Genomic DNA, 19,375 nt, shown 5'->3' with positions numbered 1-19,375 from the left:
TTAATTGCAGCATGTGGGATCTAGTACCCCAACCACGGATCGAACCTAGGTCCCCTGCCTTGGGAGCTTGAAGTCTTAACCACTGGTCCACGAGGTAAGTCCTGACCTCATCTCTTCTGACCGAACCTCACTTTTCTGCTGTCCTCAGCATTACTCCCACCATTCTACTGGTCACCGGTGATACGTGAGCCTGGCCAGATTCATGTAGGGGACATGGGGCATGGCCCACCTCCAGACAGAGGAATGAGAAGCCCACACTGGAGGTGCACCCGTGGGGGTTACCTTGTGGGCCCGAGGAAACACAGGAGGCCCTGCCAAGTCACGGAGGCCCGGGCACGGCAGGGGGTGGCAGCCTCCCCCCTGCACACGTCACCCTTCTAGGAAGTGAAACGGCGTCTGAGTCAGATTCCATCTGTCTGCACCTGCCAAGCTTTGGAGTTTGTGCCCACGCCCATATCAAAGATCCCCGAGCCCCAGGAAGTCCTGGGGTGACCGGAAGGTTCCCCCAACCCCTCTCCTCTTTTGTGAACGACCCAAAGGGGTTAGATCAATGGGGCCTGTGCTCAGCTGATTCTGAAAGGAGCAGAAGAGGCAGAAAGCGAGCTGCCCCAGGCATGAACGCATGGTAACTGCCTCTCCTCCTGTGCCACTTCAGAGAACAGAGGTGCCCCAGTTAGATCTGCATTGAAAACATTGACTTATCCCTGCTTTTTAAAAAGTCCCTTCTTTGTAAGTAGAAAGGAAGCCACCTCCTCAACACAGGAACCCAAACAGAAGTGGGTGATCTGATTTTGGGGAACTGGTCTTCACTTCCCCGGGTCCTTTCCTCCTGCTGACATGAGCCGTGACCCTCTGCTCAGGGTCACCGTCCACTGGGAGGCTGCCCAGGCCACAAAGCTGTCAGCCCTGGTCACATGGGTGGGCTGCTGGCTTGTCCTGGTGGGAGACTTCAGCTAGGGGCTGCTGGGCTGGGTTTGGGAGGGATGTTAAGACAGCCTGGCTGGGCAGGAGAGCTGCAAACAGCTTCTCACCTTTCAGAACTCGGCCCAAGGGCACGTTGCTTCTCCCAGAATTGACCGCTAGGGTTTGATAGGCAGCTGCCAGGAACGTTCTGAGAAGATGGGCAGGGGCTTCTGGTGTGGAGCTAATGGTCCGCTCAGCTCCCGAAAGGGCGACCTGATTGACCTTGACCCCAGCACCCCACACGTCAGGGTCTCGGAAGCTCTGCTTGTCACTTGCACTCACGTTTGTGCAGGATAGTTTTCTGTTCGCCCCCTTTCTTATTTCAGTAAACGCAGTTACAGAGGCAGTGTTCTCCCTCCGCGGGGAATGAGCGCCACCTGCCCTAAACCGGGGTCTTTCGACTTGGGCACTGCTGCCTTTGGGGCTGCGTCATCCTCTGCAGCGGCTGCACATTGCAGGGCGTTGAGCAGCGTCCCTGGCCGCCACCTATTAGACGCAAGAGGCACCCACCCCCAATGGTGACGTAAAAAATGTCTCCAGATATTGCCTAATGTCCCCTGGTAGGGGGCAAAATCGCCCCCAGGTGAGAACCCCAGCCATAAACGGACAGCAGCACAGAGAAACAAATACAGTGACATTACAGTTAAATTCCTGCTTGCCAAGGACACTGGACATTTTCTTGCAAGCGAAGCAGGACTCCTTGATGACTCAGAGGTTAATGGCCGGGGCAGGGACTCCTAAGATGAGGACCCCTGGGTCCCGCCCACCAGGAGCCAAGACTCAATCCACTCAGTGGGACCAGGTGGGCTGGAGGCGGGTGGGCTGGCTCACAGGAAGTTTGATGTCGTAATGGTGCCCTGTGGAGACACACCCACGTGCCGTGGCCTTTGTCTAAAGTGAGGACACAAACCCAAATGCCTGCAGGGCCCAGGCAAGAGCCGGGAGTGAGTGACAAGGGTTTAGGGTCACAGGGAGGGGTGGAGAGTGCCCTGCTGGAGGTGCCGTTCGCGGAATCAAAACAGTCACTACATTTTAAACACTGAGCAGGCCAAACAGAGCTCCCCTGGAGCTTGCCTGGGGGCCCATTTGCAGCCCTTCAAAGCTGTGTGGTCTTTTCTGTGCACCTACTCTGTGCCAGTGCTGTGTGGAATGCTGGGAAACAGCAGGCCAGGCCTCTGTCTTGAAGGAGCTGACATTCTGGTGGCGGAGACAGATTTAATGAATGAAGATGAATCCCAGATGATCTTAAGAGCCTTGTAAGGAGCTGTCAGGATGACAAGATAGGGGAAATCAGGGGAAGCCTCTGGGAGGTAGTGTCTGAGCTGACACCAGAGGTGGGGTAGAGAGTCAGTCGTGGGCACAATGCTTTCTAAGCAAGGGAAAAGGCACGTGCAAAGGCCCTGTGGTAGGAACGAGCAGGGTCCGTGTGAAGATCAGAGCAAAGACCAGAATGGCAGGAGCAGGGAGCAGGAGTGGCCGCCTGGTATAGGTGAGGCTGCTCGTCACCTGCCCTCAGCCCACGCTTTCCTGGTAGGCCACGCCTGCCACCCTTCCTGGGTGTTTAGGGGAAACAGGAATCAGATACAGTTCTTCCCACCTCTGTTCTTTGTTCTTTTGTCTTGGCTGTAGACAAAAGCTTCCCTGGCAGCGAGCTACAGACTTATTTCTGCAAAAGGCCTTTGGCCAAAAGCAATAAAGTCGGACCTCAACAGAGTCATTATTCACGCCTAATTGTGGGCTGGTTCTCGGTGTAGACAGCCATGGCCAGGGCTGGCGATTCCAGTCCCACCCCCTCCCATGTGTTAACCCCACCCGTTCTCAGCACTGTTTACCCCCACAGATCCTGTATTTAGGTTTTCAGAGATTGTAGTTTTTTGTATACACATTAAAGAGGTGAAAGGCTATTTTGACTGCCTGGTATTTATAATCCAGTTATTTCTCCCCTTTCACCCAATCTGCAGCCATGTGTACCCTGCTCACTCATCACGCCCTGCTATTAGCAGATGTGTGTCTCATTAGCTCACCTTGGAAACAGCCTGAAGCTTACAATCATTTGAGAAGCTTGTACTCACAGGCGGGGGAGGGCGTCTAAAGCAACTTTTACCAAATAACCCGCTAAATTTAGAGATGGAAGTCAGGGAGAATGTCGAATGACAGATCTGTTCCCAACCCTGGCGTGCTGTGCTGTCTAATTAGCAGCAGCTGGAAATAGCCTGCCACCGGGGAGGAGCGCCTGGGTCAGAGGTGTTCTGGGAGCTGGATCGGTCTCTGGGGGACTCACCGGGTGTCACAAGGTTACTGGGTATCCAGGTGCACAGTGGCTGGAAGAAGGGGAGTGGGGTCCGGGCTCCCAGCGTCCATGGTGGGGAGGCAAGAGCCCACCCACTGGGCTGGCTGGTCCGTCACCACCGAGCATGCTCTCCTTTCGAAGGGCCAGCTTCAATCAGCCCCATCTTTGGAGTGAAGATGCTGAGCGTGGCCAGGATTCTGGGAGCTAGCTTTGGCCCACATAATGAAGGTGGGGCTCCCAAACCCCTAGCAGTGCCTGAAATACGGTGTCCCTGCCTGGAACAGCATCATGCAGACTTGGGCATACACTTATACCAGACTTGAAAAATATTCATCCATCCATCCTCCATCTGTTCATTCTACACTGCTGACTGCTCATCTTGGGGCAGAGCCCCTTATTCAGGGGCTGTGCAGAGGTTTCTAACTCCTCCTTTCTGGCCAGCATCTGGTCCCCTTCTCTTGACAACAGCACCCCAATTTCCTTTGGAGGATTCTCTCTCTCTCCTGCTAAGATGCCCCACCCTCTCCTGCCATGTCACCAAAGGGTGACCACATGACCAAAGCTGTCCAGTCAGACTCTCTTAATGGGCCCCTGACCCTCAAATGGAACGTTAAGAACAGAAAAAGCAGGGGGCATTTATCTCCTTGGAACCCCTCCTCCACGAGGCTGCCAGCCACTCCTGCCCCTAGACCCCTAGAACTTCTGAAGCAGAAGCCTTAAGAAGGCCTGGCAGCTTTTACATGTGTGCTCTTAGATATCAGGCTATCCTGAGACACTACACTGTGAGGAGGTACAAGCAGCCATGGGGAAAGGCCACGTGGAGGAGGATGGAGCACTTCAGCTGATGGCCCCACGTGGAGGAGCATGGAGCACTTCAGCTGATGGCCCCACGTGAGCACCGTTTCTGGACCAACAGTCGCTGGCAGCCATTCGGGTGGAGCCATTTTGGACCTTCCAGCTGGCATCACTCAAATCGAGAACCACCTGGCAACCCATAATCTTGTTAGAAATAATCATTGCTTTAAGCCACTGAGCTGGGAGTGATCTGTTACACAGCAGACGCACAGCTAAAGGACCTGGAATGACACTGATGAGAGCCTGTTCCTGAGACTGGAAGGTTTCCTACGGTGAGTCGAGACGATCGGTCTCCTGGGGCCAGTGGCTTTACTCAGAAGAACACTTAGGGAGAACATCATTCATTCATTCTTTCAATCAGTTTCAAACAGCTGGTACACTGCTATAAAGACAGACAAGTCGAGCTCCTTTTTCAGGTGGGGGCATCACATCCTCTGTCTCAGTTTCCTCAACTTTGAAATGGAGATAACAGGCCCTGGTTAAAAGGATTGTCATGATGATTAAAGGGCTTCCCTGGTGACTCAGACAGTAAAGAATCCGCCTGCAATGCAGGAGACCCAGGTTCAATCCCTGGGTCAGGAAGATCCCCTGGAGAAGGGAATGATAACCCACTACAGTATGCTTGCCTGGAGAATCCCATGGACAGAGGAGTCTGGCGGGCTACAGTCCATGGGGTTGCAAAAGAGTCAGACATGACTGAGCAACGAACACTTTCCTGATGATTAAATGCCTGGCAACAAGCACCCCATAGATACTAGATTTAAATGAAGTTGTAACGTATTGCCCCTAGAAGGGTGGCCGTTTGGTGTGAACAAAGTGTAGCAACAAAAGACGAACACCAACGCTCATGTGGGCCAGGGAGGTCATGGAACTGAGCGACACGGGCGCGGTGTAAGGAAAACCTGAACCCCACGTCTCTTTCTTTCCAGCTCTCACTTCAGCACTTTTGACAGAGGCATCAGCACGCAGAGGCCAGTGTGTCTGGGGGTCATGCACTTAGATGGGTGTGGAGTGAGACGGAAGTGGAGGCCAGGCAGTGCAGGGCCAAGTAGACTTTACTGTGGGGGCAGCGGGCCCCTGGAGGGAGGGTTGTTTTGAGGAGCTGCCAGCCCCCACAAACCCTATTGTGACTTTGCAGAAATGCACTCCATCAAGGCACTTACTCTCCTGCTTCAGGAGCCCTCCAACTTCAGCTGTATGTTGGGGCAGGGCAGGGGGGGCGAACGTGATACAGCTCATCAGCTCAGAAGTCATAGAATCAAGCCCTGAGCCCACTTATGCCTTCAGCCTGCTGCCGCCTCGCTAAGCTGGACGGTCCTCAGCAGTAGGAGGGAGACCAATGGCCTTTCTCATAAGCAGAGTGGCTCAAAGGACCACACAGGACGCTAGGTGTAAAAGCACTTCAAAGCTAAAAAGAACTGATGCAGCGATGATGGAAAGCAGTGTAGAGGTTCCTCAGAAAATTAAAAATAGAACTGCCACATGATCCAGCAATTCCACTTCTGGGTATTTATCCTAAGGAAATGAAATCCCTCAAAAACCTATCTGTGCACCCCATGCTCAGTGAAGCATTACTTACAACAGGCAAGATATGGAAACAATCAAAGAGTCCATCGACGGGTGAGTGGACAAAGGAAATGTGGTATAGCCTACAGTGGATTATTCGGCCATAAAAATGAAGAACTTCTGTCACTGGTGACAGCACAGATGGACCTTAAGGCATTATACTAAGTGAGATAAGTCAGAGAAGGACAAATACTGCGTGATCTCACGTATAAGTGAAATCTAAAAAAGCAAACCCGTAACTGAGCTCACAGATAGAGAGCATATTGGCGGCTGCAAAAGTGAGGGGTGAAGGATAAGCGAAATGGGTGAAGGGGGTCAAAGGCACAGACTTCCAGATATAAAATAAGTAAGTCTCATGCATGTGAGTTACAGCATGGGACTATAATTAACAAGCTGTATTGTATGTTTGAAAGTTGCTAACAGAGTAGATCTGACAAGCTCTTATCATAGAAAACAAAACAAAACTAAGTATGTGTGGAATGGATGTTAAAACTTACTGGGGTAATCATTTTGCAATGTGTACATATATCAAATCGTTATGTGTATACATCTAAAATGAACACAGTGTTACATGTCAATTATATCTCAACTCAAAAAAGCTAAAAAGGATCTACAAATAAAAGCAATAGTAATATCTGCCTTTGGAGGCAATGTCCCATGTGCCCACACACTGTTCTGGTGTTTCACAGTAACTCTAGGAGGATGCTACTGGGATCACCTACGTTTTACAGAAGAGGGATCTGAGGCTTACAGAGGTTAAGTGACTTGCCCAGCTCCACCCAGCTTCTGTGTGGCCCAGCTGGGATTCAAACCAGGAAGTCTGGTTCTGGAGTCCATGCCCTTACCCACTATGACACATGGGTTCTCAGTGAGTTCTTCTGTGCAATCACCTGTATCATCTTCATCTCCTGCCCAGGTGGAAACCACCGATACCTAGGTTAGCTCAAGAACTCATCACCCCATTCACTGCAGAGGCCAACCCATGCCAACCACGTGGGTTTATTTCACTGGCTGGACCGACCGGGACATTTCAGGAATATGTCAATAGGAGGGTGAGGGGCAGAAAGGAGCTTGGGAAGAACTCTGAGGCAGAAACTGCACGTGCCTCCCCTTCTGGTCGTTCTTTGGTCTACAGGATCCAATTTTTTCAGGGGATGGAACTTGCTGCCCTCTGGCAACAACCAGCATTAGTCTAAGCCAGTAGACTCAGAGGTGTGAAATTGTCCCAAGAGGTGTTTCTCAGGAATTCATGAGTTTTTGGTTGTCACGTGACTGGGGGATGTTTCTGCTGTCTAGCGGGGGCGCAGGAAACGCGGACAATTCAACATGCTCCACACAGTGAAGAATCAGCCCAACTGCAGCACGACTTTCTAACATCCCGCCAGACACCCACGGAGGTGAAACAGCTTTTTATACTGCCTGACCTGAGACATGAACTCCATTTTACATATAAACCCCAAAGATACTTTTGTGCGGTTCTATCCTAAACCAAGTCTTCTGGGAATATGACCACTAGGGAACTTGAGGGAAGACGGTAGCTTGTTCCACTCGGAAATTTTGGTAGGCCATTCTCTATTTTGGAAAAGCATATTGCGTATGGCCACAGCACCGGTGGTCTTCGAGCTGTCAAAGCCAAACATCTGTATGTATCTCACTGCTTTCGGAGCTGTCAGATCTCCATGATTTTGCCCCAGTGTGAACATCTGCTTCATTACACCCTCTGACGTAGTATGCTAAGTGTTCATAGGCTCAATATATAGCTTAATTATAAATCAATTTCCTTTTTAGTTTTCCTTTAAATTACTGTCAGGATACTTTATATAATCTATCTGCACATATATTTTAATAATAATCTATGAATTCACTTCAGGGAAACTTGGCAAAATACATTTGCTATAAGAAGAGGGTGTTTGGCCTGCTAATTTGGTGAACCACTGAGCTAAGTCAAACATAAAAAAACTATTTCCCATGTCAGTGTTTGGCTTAGAGGTGAGTATAAAACCCAACCCTGGGCCAGTGAAGCATAAAGCTAAGTCTGCTGGTGTGGGGGTGTCCTTGGAAGAATTTTGCTAAGTAAAAGAGGTAGCAATGAATCCTGCTTTCTATTCCCATTTTGTATGGGAATATTTCAATGCAAAGAAATCGAGGAGAACAATAGAATGGGAAAGACTAGAAATCTCGTCAAGAAAATTAGAGGTACCAAGGGAACATTTCATACAAAGATGGGCACAATAAAGGAAAGAAATGGTATGGACCTAACAGAAGCAGAAGACATTAAGAGGTGGCAAGACTACACAGATGAACTGTACAACAAAGATCTTCATGACCCTGATAATCATGATGGTGTGATCACTGGATTAGAGCCAGACAGCCTGGAATGCGAAGTCAAATGAGCTTTAGGAAGCATCACTATGAACAAAGCTGGTGGAGGTGACGGAATTCCAGTTGAGCTATTTCAAATCATAAAACATGACACTGTGAAAGTGCTGCACTCAATATGCCAGCAAATTTGGAAAACTCAGCAGTGGCTGCAGGACTGGAAAAGGTCAGTTTTCATTCCAATCCCAAAGAAAGGCAATGCCAAAGAATGCTCAAACTATTGCACAATTGCACTCATCTCACACACTAGCAAAATATGCTCAAAATTCTCCAAGCCAGGCTTCAACAGTACATGAACCGTGAACTTCCAGATGTTCAAGCTGGTTTTAGAAAAGGCAGAGGAACCAGAGATCAAACTGCCAACATCCATTGGATCATTGAAAAAGCAAGAGAGTTCCAGAAAAACATCTACTTCTGCTTTATTGACCACGCCAATGCCTTTTGACTGTGTGAATCACAGCAAACTATGGAAAATTCTTAAAGAGATGGGAATACCAGACTACCAGACCTGCCTCCTGAGAAATACGTATGCAGGTCAAGAAGCAACAGTTAGAACTGGACATGGAACAACAGACTGGTTGCAAATCGGGAAGGGAGTCCGTCAAGGTTGTATATTGTCACTGTGGTTATTTAACTTATATGCCGAGTACATCATGAGAAATGCTGGGCTGGATGAAGCACAAGCTGGAATCAAGATTGCTGGGAGAAATATCAATAATCTCAGATATGCATATGACACCACCCTTTTGGCAGAAAGCAAAGAAGAGCTAAAGAGCCTCTTGATGAAAGTGAAAGAGGAGAGTGAAAAAGTTGCCTTAAAACTAAACATTCACAAAACTAAGATCATGGCATCTGGTCCCATCACTTCATGGCAAATAGATAGGGGAAACAGTGGAAACAGTGAGAGACTTTATTTTTTGGGGCTCCCAAATCACTGCAGATGGTGACTGCAGCCATGAAATTAAAAGACGCTTGCTCCTTGGAAAAAAAGTTATGACCAACCTAGATAGCACATTCAAAAGCAGAGACATTACTTTGCCAACAAAGGTCCGTCTAGTCAAAGCTATGGTTTTTCCAGTAGTCATGTATGGATGTGAGAGTTGGACCATAAAGAAAGCTGAGTGCCAAAGAATTGATGCTTTTGAACTGTGCTGTTGGAGAAGATTCTTGAGAGTCCCTTGGACAGCAAGGAGATACAACCATCTCCATCCTAAAGGAGATCAGATCAGTCCTGGGTGTTCATTGGAGGGACTGATGCTAAAGGTGAAACTCCAAAACTTTGGCCACCTGATGTGAAGAAGTGACTCACTGGAAAAGACCCTGATGCTGGGAAAGATTGAAGGCAGGAGAAGGGGATGGCAGAGGATGGGATGGTTGGATGGCATCACCGACTCAGTGGACATGAGTGTGAGCAAGCTCCGGGAGTTGATGATGGACAGGGAAGCCTGGCGTGCTGCTGTCCATGGGGTTGTAGAGTCAGACATGACTGAGCAACTGAACTGAACTGATGGGGATGTAATGTCCAGAGTTGTGGCAGCCATCTAAGATCATGAAGCAACAAAGACCAAAGACAGGCTGAGGACAGACAAACAGGCTAGGAATAGCCTGGGCTCTTGATGACACTATTTTACCAACAAATTGGCCTCTGGGCTCCCCTGCTTTGGACTCCTGTTATGTGAGATTTAAGTGTTTTCTACTGTATAAGCCACCCTCAGCCAGATGATTAGGACTCCAAACCACTAAGACTCTAGTAGGTTTTTCTGTTCTCTGAAATATTGAGGTAAGTGGCCTGCAATCAGAAGTCTGTGGACACTGCCTGTCTCTGGAACATGCCAGAAATGCTGCTTTTGGATGATCTAATTTTCACCAGAGCATGAACATCTCCTGGACTTTTGTTTTTTAAGAAAACACTCCCCTTCTCTGGCTGCCAAGGTGGGTCAAGTCACCACTGGGGCCCTGGTCTTGATTCAATAAGAAAGGCTATTGGCAGCATTCTCCCCCTAACACATCTGGCTTCCACCTGGCCAAACACATCTTGGGTACCGCTCATGGCCCCTGGGGACGGCCATCAACTCACACACACAAGCCCTGCTTCATAACGACTCTAGAGTTTGGGATAGAACTCACCCAAGTTTGAAGTGAGGCCCAGGTGTGCAAAGCTGTGGATCCAGGCCTTTTGCAAGGTGAAGCTACACATCAGAAGCCAGGGCCACTGGGCAACGTGTGTTTTGGAATCATAATAAGAGACCGTGGAAAATCCAAAACAGTGGCGGCTGCTGGTTAGAGAGAATTCCATGAAGTCTGGGTCTGGGCTAGAGGAGACGCTCTGGAGACCAGGCTAACAGCTGTTCTACCAAGGAGGTATTGTGCTGCCTGTTTAAGGGCCAGGATCCTTACGAACTTAAGCAGTTTCCCAAGGGCATCTGTTGCAGAGTGATCACTGTTTAGCTCTGTCTGCTAATCACGGAGCAATGAGGAGATGGATGGTGGCGGGGGGGGGGCAGTGGTTTCAGCCTGAGCCTTTGGGAGTCTCTCAGGACCTGTCATAAAGAGGTGAGAGTGTGGGACGTGCTAAAAATATTCATCAAATAGATGCATGACAGGCATTGCAGTGGGGAGGGAAGAGGGCGGAAACCCCACAAGAGAACAAAACACATTCTCCCTAACTGATCATGTCCAGTCCCAAGGCTTAAAATAACATGGATGCACTGATGACTCTCTTAATTTCAGGTGCCAGCCCCACACAGCTCCAGACTTGTGTATCCAGCACCCAGTGAGCTTCTGGCCACCCAGGACGAGTGTCATCTCACACCCCACATCTGCAAACTAAATTCTGGATCAGCCTCCCTCCTCCAAACCTTCTCTGCTCGTCTTCTCTATACCAATCACCCTACACCAAGCTGCCCAGTTATCTTTGACTCCTTGGCCCTAGAGATGTTGGGGCTGCCTCATTTCTCATTGTCCGGGTTGGGGGTGTCTTGCACGTTGAAGATGGTTAACAGCATCCCTGGCCTCCACCCACTGGTTTCCAGCAGCATCCCCTCCCTAGTGTGACAATCAAAACGTCTCCATGTTTTTGTGCTGAGTCATTTAGTCGTGTCTGACTCTTTGTGACCTGATGGACTACAGCCCCAGTCAGGCTCCTCTGTCCATGAGGATTCTTCAGGCAAGAATACTGGAGTGGGTTGCCATGCCCCCCTCCAGGGGATCTTCCTGATCTGGGGATCGAACTTGTGTCTCTTAAGTCTCTTGCATTGACAGGCAGGGTTCTCTACCACTAATGCCACCTGAGAAGCCCCCCCAAAACATCTCCAGACATTGCTAAATGTCCCCTGGGGGGGCAGAGCTGTCCTTGGTTGGAAACTACAGTGCTTCCCTCACTTTGAGCATCCAATCCATCAGAAAGTTCCACTGGTTCCGCCTTCAAGATACATCTCCAATTCACCCCTTTCACTCCATTTCCTCTGCTACCACCAAAATCCTGGCCAATATGAGCTTGCAAACTCATATCCCAGCTTCCTCTTACAAAGCATCCTTCTCATGGTAGCCACTGAGATCTTTCTAAAATACTGATCTTGTCATTCCTGGACTTAAAACTCTCCAATGGTTTTCCATTTCATTTGAAATAAAAAATGAATTTCTCACCCTGGCCCTCATTTCTCACCACTGACCTCATTTCCCCACTACCCCTCTTCTTACTCACTGCCCTTCAGACCATCGAACTTCATCTCGTGTTTTAAACTGGTGTCTCAAATAGGCCACCCCTCTCCATCTCCAGGCCTTTGCACTGGCTGTTCCTTCTACCCAGAATGCTCTTCCTTAGGTTGTGGGCTCATCTCAAAAAATTTAGGTCACAGCTTAAAAGTCACATCCTCAGAGAGGCCTCCCTGACCACCTGTCAAAAGCTGTGCCCCGCCCCCATCATTTCTGTCATGTTACTATCTTGTTCCTGGAGGAGGGCATGGCAACCCACTCCACTGTTCTTGCCTGGAGAATCCCATGGACAGAGGAGCCTGGCAGGCTACAGTTCATGGGGTTGCAAAGAGCCGGACAAGAAACTAACACTTTTCACTTTCAACTTGTTTCCACCACAGAGGCTGTCACTTTCTGAAAAAGTCTCAGACTTGTTTGCTTGTGTATTATCTTCTCACCCTCTGGAATGTAAATGCCATGTTGGTTCTCTCTTGCCCATCCTAATGCCTAACACAGAGCCTGGCACACTGTAGCTGCTCAGTAAACACACGTGCACTGACAAATAAGAGGAATGCCCTCTTAATCTATACTGCTAAGTCGCTTCAGTCGTGTCTGACTCTGTGTGACCCCATAGATGGCAGCCCACCAGGCTCCCCCGCCCCTGGGATTCTCCAGGCAAGAACACTGGAGTGGGTTGCCATTTCCTTCTCCAATGCATGAAAGTGAAAAGTGAAAGTGAAGTCACTCAGCGTGTCCGACTCTTAGCGACCCCATGGACTATAGCCCACCAGGCTCCTCCATCCGTGGGATTTTCCAGGCAAGAGTACTGGAGTGGGGTGCCATTGCCTTCTCTGTCTTAATCTATACAGAACACCTTTATATGCCCGATCTCACTTAGAGCATTTCCTCTGCCTTCTGGCAGCCTCTGCAACAGACAGGAGGACAAGATAGACACAGGCGAGGGCCCTCTTTCCACCTCTCTGCTCACATGGAACACACACACACACATACACACAGCAGTCTGGTTCCCTTCCAACAGCCAGAGCCTTCCCTGAGAGTTTGATTCAGCAGGATCTAGAATTTGAGTGTTTTTTTTTTTTTTTAAACAAAAGCCTCCAGGCGATTTTCGTGGTGGAAGGTTGGGCAAACGCTGCCCCTGGCCACCAGAAAGCACAGAATTGAGGCCAGGTGACACACGTCAGACACTGAGGGAGAAAAGTTCAGCTTCTAATTCTTGTTGACCCAGTGAAGGGGTGGGGGAGGCTGCCCACCCAGCAGCTGTTTCTATGGTCCCCACTTCAACCGAATTGGAAGCAGGTCCATCTAGCCATGATCTCTCACATTCATGTCCACCCCCACCCCCATCACAGGCACTGGCTGTCACCTCTCCAGCAACCAGCCCTCCTTTCCCTGGTGTCCCCTGGGGCTTTGGGGTTTCAGTTGGTCTGCCCCAACCCCTGAGTACAGGGCGGAGCCTGGGAGCCTGGCCTGAAGACCATGGTTAGCGACTCATTTCTGTGACCAGTGATCGGCTTGGAGAGAACACGTGATGTACAACAGTCCAATCAGATAGATGCCTGGGGCTTGGGTGGGCATTACCAGAAAGGAAGCTTATTCTTTTCTGGTGGGCTCAAAGGAGAGAGGATGAGGGGGACAGCTCTTGAACTCAACACCTTAGTCACGAGAATAGTCAGTGTTTCCCCAGGGCTTGCCTGTGTCAGATGCCAGGCTAAGCACTTGACACCAGTCATCTCATTCCATCCTTTCCTACCAGCCAGGAGAGGGGTGCTATGATCATCGTCACTGGCTGGATGAAAACACAAAGGCAGAGTAACGTGGGCTAAGTAACGTGCCGTGGATCACACAGCCGGGCTGGTAGCCAGGCACGCACTGGCTCTCCTGACCGCGGTGCCAGAGCCTGCCTGCCCCTCGGCAGGCAGGAGAGAGAAACCATCCCCATGGAAGGAAGCGCAGAGACGGAGAGGAACAGATTCTCAGGCCAGAACCTGAGCGGTGACTCAGCTGAGCCTGAAGCTGTTCCCTTAGCAATTTTCAGTCATGGAAGCCAGTAAGTCCCCTTCTCTCCTAACACTGATTTGTGATCCCTCCCTGCCCCTGCCCCTCCCCCCAACCCCAGCTTTCTGTTGCTTACAAGAAAAAAGATCCTGGTTACTTTTCAGTCCTTCTAGGAAAATATCCCCTAACTGATAATCCACTTGTGATTTACACAAGCAGTTGCCCAGTAAAGACCAGCTGATGCGAGTGGCGATGGCTCTGGCTTCCCACCCATTAACCGGCTGAGCTGGTAACCCTGATACCCACCTTCGGCCAGCCCCACGCCATGTCCCCTTTCGGCTCCGAGTGAGGCCTCGTTCCCTAGCAACCACCCCAATTAGGCAATCATGCCATTTATCAGGGTGCCAATTAATTATAATGATCTTAATGATCTTCCAATTAGCTAGTGCCTTGAATCCAGATCAGGGGCCCTGCAGATTCCTCACCAGGGCCCATCACGAGGAGGCCCACGGAACCTGGGTGAGGCCTCCCTCGCCTGGAGGTGAGTCCTGAGAGGCAGCCGCACCTTCCACATCCACTGGTCTCACAGGGCCCAGGCCTGAAGCAAAGGGCCCTGGACCCCTGGACCACCCCTCCAGGCTCAGGCGACCTCATCACCAACCACACGAGGGCCACACCTCTAGGCGAAGTTTCACCCATTGTACCTTCAGGGGGCACAAACCCTCACCTCAGATCTCATGGCTCTTTTACGCCAGCCCCTGCGTGATGGGTCCCTCTGCATCCTGACTAGAGGAGTGTGTGTGTGTGTGTACTTGTAGGGAGGAGGGAACGTGGCCAGGCAGTCGTGTGTTTTCCTCAAGGCACCCCCAGCCCTGAGATTAAAAATACACAGCCCAGGCTCCCCAACATTGGAGGTTTGAGGGGCTTCTGCCTTCCAAAGTCTGATTGTCTAATTGTGTTCTTTTGCTGCACGACACTTGGAAAAGAGGCCAAGGTCAAGGAGGGGGAAGAATACGGTGGGTCAGAGTGGACCCTGGGCCCCAGGGTCTCACCAATCCCGGCTTGATGACTGACCGGCTGTCAGAAAGTCACAATCCTTTCAGTGACTTAGTTTCCTCTTCTTTAACATGACAACAATCAGAGGACCTACCTCCCGGGAGTTTTGTGTGAATTAAATGTTATTATGTACAAGGATTTAGAAGAGTGCTTGGCCCATGAACTGCTACTTAAGTGTTAGCTGTCATTTCAAGTCTAGACTAAGCACTCTCTTAACTACTAGCTGGTCAGAAATGTTGATATTCTTTTGCAGGGCAAGGCTTTTGGTCTCTTTCTGAGGGGTGGAAGTCTAAGAACAGATTGGATGGAGTTGGGCGTGATTCTCCGTCTGGCTAACTCCAGAGACCAGACTCTGCCCCCTTGAGGCAGGTCCAAACAGATAAATCAAACAAATCCGGGGAAAGGAAGAGGGAAATGTTATTTCCAAATCCAAAGGATCTTCAAGTGTCCGGGTGTGCGAGTGCACACCAGCTAGGTCCTCAGGATGGCAGTTCAAGGGAAGAGTTGGGCAGGGGACACACACATGCCTGTGTGTATGCACGCGCACACACATACACACAGCCACAGGGTCCTTCTCCAGGCTGAGGCTTTCTACAATCAAATCATCATTCGACCTTCAAGTCTGAAAACTTAACATATAATTAAGGTTTCAGAAAATGCCATAAACTCAAATTTTAAAAACCCAATAAATATACACAAAGCCCAAAGCCACACTGCCTCTCATCCACTGTAGCCATGCCAACATCATGCATTTATGTCCATAAACTTGGCCCAAGGAAGATCCTTCACATGCAAATATCCAACAGCCATCAGCCAAGCCCGCCATCCCCCATTGAGCTGCTAATGAGGGCACTAAATGACACTCCTGGACAGACTTGTGATGAGCTCTAGCTTCCACACAAGGACAAGCAAACCTGGGAGAACCTTTCTCACCAGGTAAGTGATCTTTAGTCTCCTCCCCACCCTCTTTCTATATGGAATGAATGGTTTCAATTTAATTAAAACCCTCCAGTGGCTCTGTAATGGGGAGTGGAGATGCAGCAAGAAATCCCCTTCGCTATTAAACTGCAAGAAGAGAGCAACTCTTCCTGCTCTGGGGAGAGGTGCAGGCTGTCCTCCAGGGAAAGCCCATCCTCCCTGCTTCTCTGGCCCCCAGAGAACCAGCTTGAGAGCATCCTTCCTTCTCTGCCGCAAAGACAGTGAGGGCAGCCCTGTAGGAGAGAAGCAGGGGACAGATGGAGGGGTGCACGGGCGGGCGCCCCAACATGCACAGATGTGTAAATACCCAGATTCAAACGTAAGCTGAATGTAATGACTTGGTTAATTAAATATTGACTTTTAACTCAAAAAGTAATTAAAACAAGCTGCAGGAAAGGCTGCCCAGAGAGGAGAGGGGGCAGGGAATATTCAGAACTCTCAGGAAGGTGGAGGAGAAAAGGGGTTGCCAAAATGGGCTTGTCCTACTGTGTGCAGGCAGAGTGGTCTTCAGTGTCCAGACAAGAAGTTGCAGACAGAGGTCATTGGGCAAAATCAGGATTTGCGTGTGTCTCCTTCCCCCGCTTAGACTGCATCTCTTTCCCCAGCTGCCCTCCAAGTGAACTAAGAGCTCCCACTGCTCAGAAACCAGGTTTTCTGTTCATCGCTTCTCTCTGGAACGTAACGGTGGTGCCAGGCACCAGGAGGTGCTTCACAAACGCTTGTAGAACGAATGAATGAACTACTATAAAGAATGCTTTTTTAAAAAAAGTACACTCCTAGAAATCGCTGCAGCTTCACTGTCACACTTCCGAAATGCTCGGGCGCCCGGGGCCTCTGTCTACAAGGAGATGAGAACTGGTTCTGACCCAGCCTGGGAGGAAGTTTGTCTTTATAATCCTATTTGCCCTTTCGATATCTGCAAGTTCCCACTCTGAAGATCCGGTCCACCGCTTTCCCGTGTCCTGCCCGGACAAGCCCCACGTGGTCTGGCTACTAGCCGCTCCGCTGGGTCTAAACTCAAAAGGGTCCAGGAGGCCATCCCCCTGCGGCCGGCGAGTCCAGGAGCGCGGCCCCCGAGGCCTCCACGGCTCCGCGAGGCGTGTCGGCGGGTCAGGGGCGCGGTGGGAAGTCCTTGCCCGCTCGCCCAGCCCGCCAGCGGGGTCAAACCGGTCATCCTCCCGCGGCCCGCCGGCGCCACCCCGTTGCCCGCCGGTTCCCACCTCCGCGCTCCGCGCTGGGGCCGACGCCGGGCGGTCGGGACCGGCCCCGGGTTCACCTGGGCGGCGCTCGCCGCCGCACTGGCTCCGGGGCCGGCGAGGGCCGCCGGGAGCCCCCGCCTTGCCCACCTGGCCCCCGCGCCCCACTCACCAGCGCGCACGGCCCCGGCGGCCTCACCCGGCGCGGGGTGCCGCCGCCTCTGCCGCAGCCCGGCCGGGCAGCGGGGCGCAGGGGACTCCGCGCCGCTGCTGCTGCCGCCGCATCTCCGGCGAGTGCCGCCTCTCCTCCTCCTCCTCCGCCTCCTCCCGCCTCTCCGCCCTCGGCCCCCGCCCCGGCGCGCCGCCCTCGCCAAAGTCCGGGTCCGCGCCCCACCCGGGCCGCTCTCGCATCGCCCTGGTCCGGCCCCGCCGCGCCACCCAAGCCAGCCCCCGGGCACCGCTCGGCCCGCCCCCCCCGCCTGCACCCCCAGCCTCCGCGCGGGGCGGGGAGCGGCGGGCCGGCCGCCGCGGGGACCCCGCCGCGGCGCCCTCCCAGCGCCCCACCGCGCGCGAGCGCTTTACCTCCGGCTGGAAGGACAGGCGGCCCGGCTGGCCCGGGCTCTGCTGCGCCGAAGTCCGGCCCTGGCCCCGAAGTCCGGCCCCGGACGGGGCAGTGGCGGAGAGCGGGGGTCGAAGCGGCACTCCGCCTCCAGATGGCTCGGGACCCCGCTGGCCGCGCTCCCGGCGCCGAGCGCGCACCCTCGCCGGGACACAGACGCACACTCACCCGGCACACACTCGCTCCCGCTCGCCCTCGGTGGAGAGTTGAAACAGCTGTGGGATTCGCCCCGGAGCTGGAAATGAGGGAGGGACGCGAGCCCGAGCCGTGCTTGCGCGGGGGTGTGTGTGTTAACACACACACGCACGAGGAGGGTATCCCTAATAAATCAAATATCGCAATAAAGTCAGGAGGGCCATCGATCAGGTCCACTTGGCTGGAAACGAAGAGAAAGAATCCTCGCCTCCTTTCCGCTTTCTTTTTCTCCTCCTTCGGAGCTCGAAGGAGCCAGGTGTTCCACGGGGCTTGCGACAGCCCCGGCCGGGCGCTCCTCTCGTAATGACACGTTAATAAATGTTTTCTTTTATCTGCTTTCACAAGGGCTCGCCCTGGTCTGCAAACACCCGACCGCCTTCCCTGAAAGCCCCGCGCTCGCCTCTAACCACACATGTTAGCCTTCGGAAACGCGGGCTGGAGCCGGGGCCGGCGGCTAGATCGCAGGGTGAACTGCCCACGCGCCCTGGGAGCTCCTCGAGACATTAACTTGAGCTCATGTGAAAATAGCTGCCAGTTGCCCAGAAATGGTCCGGGAATAGCAAAGAAAGGAGAAAGTGGCCTCCTCTGAAAGGGGAGGAATTCGACTCAAGGTGGTGCTGTCTACCGCGCTTTCCCCCGTCCCCAGCCTCGCAGAAGAGGGCAGGGACGATAGGGGTGGGCAAAGGGCCGCCAGAGAAGCAACTAGTAGCTGCAGAAAGCACAGCTGAGTTGCTAAGAGAAAAAAAGCCTCAGCTGTAGATCAGTATACTTGCCGGCGGTGGTGAACTGATGTAAACCGAGTAGCCCTCTTACAAGGGAAGTATTATTAGACCCATATTACAGATGTGCAGACCGAGTCACAGAGAGGTTAAGTAACAGGCCCAAGGTCACACAGGTGTAAGTAATGGACTCAGGATTTGAACCCAAGACATTTGGCTCCAGAGTTATGTTTTTAAATCACAGGGCATTGTTACTTTTCAACATAGCTTCTCCTTTCTCTGTTGCAGTCTTTCATGCCAGCTGGGATTGTCATATTTAGTGACTAAACACATGGAAGGTCCACGAGGATGTACCTATACAAAAAAATTCTCCATTGTTTAGCCGAAATTCGAATTGAGCATCCTGACCTGACTGGGGCTGAAGACTCCTCTCACCATAATCTCCCTTAGCTACCCCTAGATCAACTGACAGTCCAAGTAAATCAGAAAAACCTGGCATTTTGCTTTTCCAAATCAGATTCTGGTGCCCACCTTTTGGGACCGCTGAAGTTGCTCATCTTCTGCCCTCTTTTTGCTTTGGATCAAAATGTGAGGCTTACCTGTTCACTAGGACTGACGAAAAATAGTGAGGACGCCCCACCCTTTTGGCCTCGTCTTTGCAAAAGGGATGCATTTGCTGCAGAGTGCCTATTGCTGATATCTGGGAGAATCATAAAGCATAAAGCGGGCTATGTATGTAGTGTAACATTTTCTGTTAGCTGCATTGAAAAAAGAAACAGGTAAAATTAATTTTAATAATATAGTTTTTTAACTTAGTATATCTAAAATGGGAGAAGGCAATGGCAACCCA

At 51.4% G+C, this 19,375-nt stretch overlaps 1 protein-coding gene across 4 annotated transcripts in view; it reads right to left on the bottom strand.

The window, feature by feature from the left end:
- Positions 1-18,071, bottom strand: part of SULF2 (sulfatase 2) — a 125,699-nt gene extending 107,628 nt beyond the window's left edge. For 2 of the 4 annotated variants that reach the window (XM_070381078.1, XM_070381081.1), the window contains exon 1: positions 17,165-17,313. The gene's annotated coding sequence lies outside the window, so the exon portion shown is untranslated. Of the gene's footprint in view, positions 1-17,164; positions 17,314-17,574; positions 17,737-17,779 lie in introns of those variants that run through there. The other 2 variants (XM_005909287.3, XM_070381079.1) reach the window with 2 other exon arrangements.
- Positions 18,072-19,375: the final 1,304 nt, after the last annotated feature.

This window comes from Bos mutus, chromosome 13 (genome assembly GCF_027580195.1).
Source record: "Bos mutus isolate GX-2022 chromosome 13, NWIPB_WYAK_1.1, whole genome shotgun sequence".
Taxonomy (NCBI): Eukaryota; Metazoa; Chordata; class Mammalia; order Artiodactyla; family Bovidae; genus Bos; species Bos mutus.
The sequence above is the reverse complement of the archived record's forward strand: the minus strand, read 5'-3'. Positions and strand labels throughout refer to the sequence as shown.